This window comes from Entelurus aequoreus, linkage group LG20, assembly GCF_033978785.1.
Source record: "Entelurus aequoreus isolate RoL-2023_Sb linkage group LG20, RoL_Eaeq_v1.1, whole genome shotgun sequence".
NCBI classification, from domain to species: Eukaryota; Metazoa; Chordata; class Actinopteri; order Syngnathiformes; family Syngnathidae; genus Entelurus; species Entelurus aequoreus.
Window position 1 is genome coordinate 42427801 of NC_084750.1, and position 7500 is coordinate 42435300.

Sequence of the window (7500 nt, forward strand, 5' to 3'; positions counted from 1 at the left end):
AAATGCATTGAAAAATGTGGAAGGATCAGTCGCCAGAAAAATGGGTGGAAATAGGGCTTTGGAAAACAAAGTATTCTGGAAAATCCTGGAATTTTTTTTGGAACTTGGAAAAAGGGTAGTTTGAATGTCCAGGCTGGTGGAATGATTTGAATCGGTTGAAAAATGCCCAATTCATTTTAAATGGGAAAAATGTCCCGGAAAACCTGGAATTCTGGGAAATATGGGAATATTTGGAATTTGTCAAGGGAAAGCTCGCGATTCCCGAATAGGCTGAACAGTTTGAAGTTGGAACAGTTTGAATCGGGTGAAAAATAGGTAAAAAAAAAAAAAGGTAGAGCGCGCCAAAATCTGTAGAAGACCAAGAAAAAGTTGAATAAATAGACGAATTTTGGTGTAGAAAACCATGCATGTTTTGGAGCATTCACACAATTATTGTGGTTAAATACGAGTTGACGACGTAAAATGATTCATCGTGATGAAATATGTTGATGGTTTTACCAGAAATAATCACAAATATATCACAAATGCAGCTGAACCCGTGCATTGTGTAGATGTTGTGGTCCACACTAGAAAAGAGTGTTGCTTTCTCTGATGCTGTACAAACCTGTGCAAATTGAAGTAAAGTGGGCCCCAAAAGGTTGGACTTCATTCCTCATTCTGTTTTATGATTGTGGTGTCCCATGGAAAAAAAGTTTTTCTTCCTATTCTTCCAAGTAGTAAAGTAGTTTATACTCTAATGGTTGCTGAAACCATGAAAAGGACAAAAAGACTGCTGGCGGGCCGTTTTAGTTCAAATCAAAACAACATCACAATCTATTCAGCCATTTTTCCAAGCAAAAAGGAGCATGATGGTGTAAAAACATTGTGTTTGTTGCAAAATGCTACCTTGTCTGTTAATTAGGCACCGTTTTCCTTTTCTTGATGCACTTTTTCTACAAACACGCACAATTCAACACGTCTGAAAAGAAGTGGGACAAAGCAGACTAGTGAAAATAGCAAATATATATATCACACATTTATCGGTTCAAGATATTCTTCTGTGAGTGCGTACCTAATGAAGTGTCCAACGGACTTTACCGAACAATACATGAAAATAAACGTACACATGTCGCCATGTCTGTGGGTTTGTTTTCTTCATCTACCAAATGTAAGAGGCAGTGATGTGTGGATCGATACTGCCGATACCAGAACTTTATGCTCTCAAATCAAAAGATCAAACATTTTCATACTTTAGTTCAGGAGTGTCCAAACCTTCTCCACCAAGGGCCACATACTGAAAAGTCAAAGCATGCGGGGTCCATATTGACATTTTCCTGTTTGAAAACAGATATTGTGCCAGTTATGTATTATTGGTGATAAAATCCGAGTTTCCCCTTAATGTAATTGAATGTGGCGCGCCACCACGGCATTTTGATTACCGCCACACCTTGAAAATAAGGGTTGTTTTACTTGAAAACAAATAAATGTAATATAATGGATTGTAACTCCCAGAAGAAATCACAAAGTCTGACGCTATTTTTAACTTTTATTACCAATCTTATGGTAACAAACAACACAGTTTCAACAGGTTTTACCTCCCGTGCAAACACTTTCGTCTTGTGAGTCCGCGCTTCCCCAAACACATAACAACACTTCCTCATTCTCCGCCAATCACCTTTCAGGCACGGACGGTGTGTTTGTAAACATGGGAAAACCTGACATCAAATCCAAACCACACAAACATAAAACATTAACACTAGCAGGCCGTTACGTATAAATTGACATATATAGCCTATTATTTGCGCACTATTGACAAGTGATGTGCCGAAAACTTGACCACCGAAAACATTGCTACCGAAACTAGATGTAAACAAAACGCACACCATTCCTTGGAGCATTGTCAGCATGTCTGTGATGTGGATATATTAGTTTTAATATATTGCAGATATACCCGCGGACAGCCATCTACAAAATGTGCAAATATTAAAAGGACATCGAGGGACAGAAGTAGTCTCTAAAAACAAGTACATTTTGTAATAACAGAAGAAGATGATAGATTTGTTGGTAGTTGTTTTTTAATTTAAAAAAGTCATTGAAAGTCTGTAAGCACTTGAAAAATCTCAACAAAGTACCTTGTACAAAAATATAGAAAAACGATAAACAGAATATATGTTAACACTAATTAATAAAAGCAGATTCGTTTGAAATGTATGTATACTATTTCACCTTTTTAAAGAAAATAATATAGCAAATTACTCGATGACGTCATTGTGACCACACCTACGACCACGCCCCCACCGCCACAAGTATCTTGGCAGTCTAGGGGAAACCCTGAAAATATTAGAACAGTTCAGCTTTTTTCATTATGTACTAACTTTTTTGCTCTTTTTTCTCAGATTTTAACTTGTTTTTTTCCCATGTAAGAATAAAATAAAAACAATAATACGATTGCATAAATGCATAACCTAGTGTGTCAAAAATGAAAATAATGTTCATGTATTGCACACATTTAACAGTTATAATTGTGGTTGTTATTTGTCAAATTAATTCATAAGTTTGTATTATTTTATTTTTAATTAAGTAACTATACTTTGTTTATATTTGAAGTATATTTTATTTTTATTTAGAGAGTTTCTAATATTTTCGATCAGGGGTGTCTAAACGTTTTCCTTTTAACTGAAAAGTGAAGTATGGGGGGCCATGTTTTCTTTTAAATTAAAAAAATGCTAAAAATAAATGTGTATATTTAAAGACAAAACTTTGTGTTATAGGTGACTAAGTATATTATTATTATTATTATTAGCTGAACAAATTCAGCGTTCCCTCATATACATTCTAATGTTTTGCTCTTTTTACATACATTTTTTACTGTTGATTTTTAAGTAACACGTTACTTGAAAATACACACCTTTTTATATTTTAGCAGACATATATTTTGCACAACGTATCGGATCGATACCAACCTGATTTTTCCTTGGTATCTGATGAGAAAATAAAACTCACTAGTGAGACTAAGATGGTTTAATGGTAGCATCGCTCTCAGCCCCTGAGCGTGTTTACTCAAATAGCAGGAATAAATGACCAGAGTGAAACCTCTCATCATTTATCTTTCACTTTCTCTCTGTGGGTGGAGGCGGGACTGCTGGCTTATACACACAGGAAGCGCAAAAAAGAGCCTCGCGACTGGCTAGTGAGAAGCACCGCAGGCTAACACAAATAAAAAGATGATTGCAAAGCCAAATGCGTGGGAATATTTTGGCTTCACAGTGAAAGAGCGTGTATGCCAAATTTGTTGGAAAGTGATGGCAACAAAAACCACCTCACCCGGTTTTTCCAACTGGGGTAAAAATGATATTTAAAGATGGTCAATATTTATTGATGTACAATTTTTGCTAGATGATTAAAATTCAATTGTATATTATTTGTTTGTTTACTTATTTAGGAACAAATGAAGTTATTAACCTTTCAACTACAATCACAAAAAATACCATTGAGAAAGAAATGGTAATCGCATTATTATGATTATATGATTATATTGGTGTTAGGTCTGAAAATAATGCTGACAATATTATTGTTTAATCGTCAATAATTTGAGGACTACAATGTGTTATCAGTCCAGGCCTACTTGGCAGATCAGCCATTGTGGCACATTTTTTAATCCAAACAAAGGAGTTCCTCTTTCCTGTTTTTTTGGCCCAATTCCTCCTCGGGTTTTGTTGGTTTAGCTTCCATTGAGCTTTCCATCCCTGCTACATTGTTGACCTCAAAGCTCCCGCTGTCTTTCGCAGTAAAGTTTTCTTAAAAGCATACTTGCCAACCTTGAGACCTCCGATTCCGGGAGGTGGGGGATGGGGTGGGGCGTGGTCGGGGGTGGGTCGGGGGCGTGGTTAAGAGGGGAGGAGTGTATTTACAGCTAGAATTCACCAACTCGAGTATTTCATATATATATATATATATATATATATATATATATATATATATATATATATATATATATTAGGGTTGCACATCTCTCTCTGATAAACGATTCGATATGCATTTAGATACACAGGTTACGATTCGATTCAAAAACGATATCCTTTTATTACAGACTGATTCGATTAGATTCCGAACGATACGATTCGATTTGACGGTTAATATTCAAGACTCCAAATCCCCAAGCATTGTGGCTTTATGGCACTGGCAAAAAAAACAGAACAACAAAATCACATGTCAATGTATTTATCTTTAGACATGGACCAAAAAAATTCTGGCTGAATTGTAGGATGGGAACTCCAGAGGTAAAAGTAGCAGAGAATAGTAACAACAAAGTGCAATATTTCAGCCTGAGCATAGTTTTGAACACTAGAGGTAGGTAACAAAGATTCAATATTTCAACCTGAGCATATAGTGTTTTGAACACTAGAGGTAGGTAACAATGAACACTGGAGGTAGGTAACAATGAACACTAGAGGTAGGTAACAAAGGTGCAACATTACAATGTAAACAAGTTACACACCTATAACACATCTCAAAATGTGGCAACAATGAGCACAGTGACAAGTGCTTTGTGTAAAAGAATAGAGAAAATAAATACATATGTAAAAAGACAAATCAAACTACTGTGTGAGAGGTACCGTTTCCCAGGTCAAAAAGCCGTAGTTCACTACACTATGCCTGTGCATTTTCATCATCACTGTCCTCTGTTTTTTTGGAGGGCAGATTTTTTTAAGGAAAATCAACTGATCCACATGCTCATGTTTGAGCAGACTACGTTTTGTGGAAACAATGTCTCCCGCAGTACTGAACACACGTTCAGATTACGTGTGTTTCACTTCATGTACTTTTTTATGCCGAAACAGGCGATTTCAGCCACTTGAATGACGGCGTAATCATTAAAGGCTCACAATTTTTAATCCATCCACAAGTAAAGAAAACTTGGATTATTTCACTTTATGTACTTTTTTATGCCGAAAGAGGCGATTTAAAAGAGGCGATTTCAGCCACTTCGGTCATTACAGCCGAGTTTAGATATACTTTTCGAAACGAGTGACGTCAGCGCGCTCCCGCGTCAGGGGGTGCATTTTACGGCAGGGGTGAGTTTCCCGGCACAACCCCGGGATGCAGCATCTTTTAGCGAGAGATGACAGCAGTGGCAAGTCCTGCTGCTCTTTCCACCACTGTAGTGGGTTTTTTGAAAATCTTTCTCGGTCCATTATCACCTTCGGTCAGACTGACGCTTTCGTTCTCCTCCACATTCATTTTCCGTGTTGTCTCTTGTTTATCACTCGTGCTAATACCAGCTAGGCGGCTACCGCGTTTGGCGAGTAGCTTCAGCTCTCGCGTTGTTTTAGAGACGCTGACGCATATTGTAATCTAGCCAACCCATGCAAAGTCTCGCGATAACCGATCCATGACTCTATAACCGATTCAGCTAGGAATTCATGGATTATTCGCATTGATTGAGGAGTCTGCTACCGATGCAATCTAATCGCTCACTTGTTGAACCGAATACTCGGTCGCACCGGTTTATCGTTCACAACCCTAATATATATATATATATATATATATATATATATATATATATATATATATATATATGAAATACTTGACTTTCAGTGAATTCTAGCTATATATATATATATATATATATATATATATATATATATATATATATATATATATATATATATATACATACATATATATTTATTTTATTATACATATAAATAAAAGAAATACTTGAATTTCAGTGTTCCGGAGGCTATCCAGTAGATGGCAGTATTGTCCTGTTTAAGAGTGTCACAACATTGCTGTTTACGGCAGACGAACTGCTTTACGGTAGACGAAAACGTAACTGCTGTTGTTGTGTGTTGTTACCGCGCTGGGAGGACGTTAATGAAACCGCCTAAAAATAAACCCACATAAGAAACCAAGAACTCGCCGTCGATCATTCTACCGTTATAATGTGATTGGGCAGGCACGCTGTTTATATCGTGGGAAAGCGGACGTGAAAACAGACTGTCGCCGCTGTCCCCACTCAGGTCCGCATTGAGCTGGAGGGGGTGTGGCCTCCAGCTCCGGCTGAATTCCGGGAGTTTAGCGGGAGAAAATTTCTTCCAGGAGGTTATCGGGAGAGGCGCTGAATTCCGGGAGTCTCCAGGTAAAACCGGGAGGGTTGGCAAGTATGCTTAAAAGTGACCCCCCTTTGAAAATGCTAGTTACATTTGCTGCAGACCAGATGTTAAAAAAAAACCCAAAAAAACAATAGAGACATTTTTATGTCGTACTACGGCATATATCGAAATATTGTTCATATAGCACTAAAGCAAATCTTACTTAACCCTACCAAGGGTTTACCCCAGATTGCAAAGATACCTGTGTGTAGGGGGCGTGGCTAGGGGTTTAATAGGGGTATGGTCATCATACTTAATTGTATAATTTGCATAATCTGCTATGATGCATATATTTTATTTAAAAATAATTTAAAAAATGTATACAATACATTATATATAGTTTTTCCTACGCTTTGGACCCTGCGGCCTTTAAAACGGTGCAGCTAATTTATGGATTGTCTTTGCTGACAGACAAAGCAAATACTTTTCATTAAACACATGCAAAGACACTGAAATGGTGCGTTATTGTTTGTGCTTTAGTGCCATCGTTTGACAGGTTTGCTCACAGCTGTTTAAAGCTTTAAACCGGAAGTAGAATTGCCGCTCCATCTTCTAATTATCCATAGCGTTTCTACTCGTATGAATTGTTCATTCATCACTCCAAGCAACGTTGGTAAGTTTTACAATATAACTAAAACAATTCTTACTTACTGAACCGTCCCATGTGTGATAACTGTAGAAGTGTTTTCATGCATTTGTGTACGTGTTATCGTAATGTAATCAAGCTGGGGTTGTTAGCATTAGCTAATAAGATAATTCGTCTACGAGTGTCTCTGTTAGTATTATTAACTCACAACGGCATTATTTTTTGTAAGAAGTCATCATCATGGACCCACTAGCTGTGGAAGCTAGCTCTCCAATCAGCTAAACAGACTCAATATCTCCACGGTGACGTTTTGGTGAATTTACTGAGGAATTTGTGAAACAATACAAAAATAATGCCATTGTAAGTTAATAATACTAACAAAGACACTTGTAGACGTGTTAGCATATTAGCTAATGCTAACGACTTTAAGCTTGATTACATTACGACAGCAGGTACAAATATGCATGACAACACTCCTACAGACATCACATACGGGATGGTTTAGTAAGTAAGACTAGTTTTAGTTATATTGTAAAACTTACAAACGTTGCTTGTAGTGATGAACAAAGAATCCATACGAGTAAAAACGCTATGGACAGCGAGAAGACTGAACAACAATTTTACTTCTTGTTGAAAGCCCTAGCAGCACTAGCAGTGAACAAACTTGTCCGAAAGATGTTCCCATACAAACAATAAAACACATTCTCAGTGTATATGCTTGTTTTTTTTCTTCTCGTTTTTATTATGCCCCAGAAAAGAAAAATCCACAAATTACCTGCA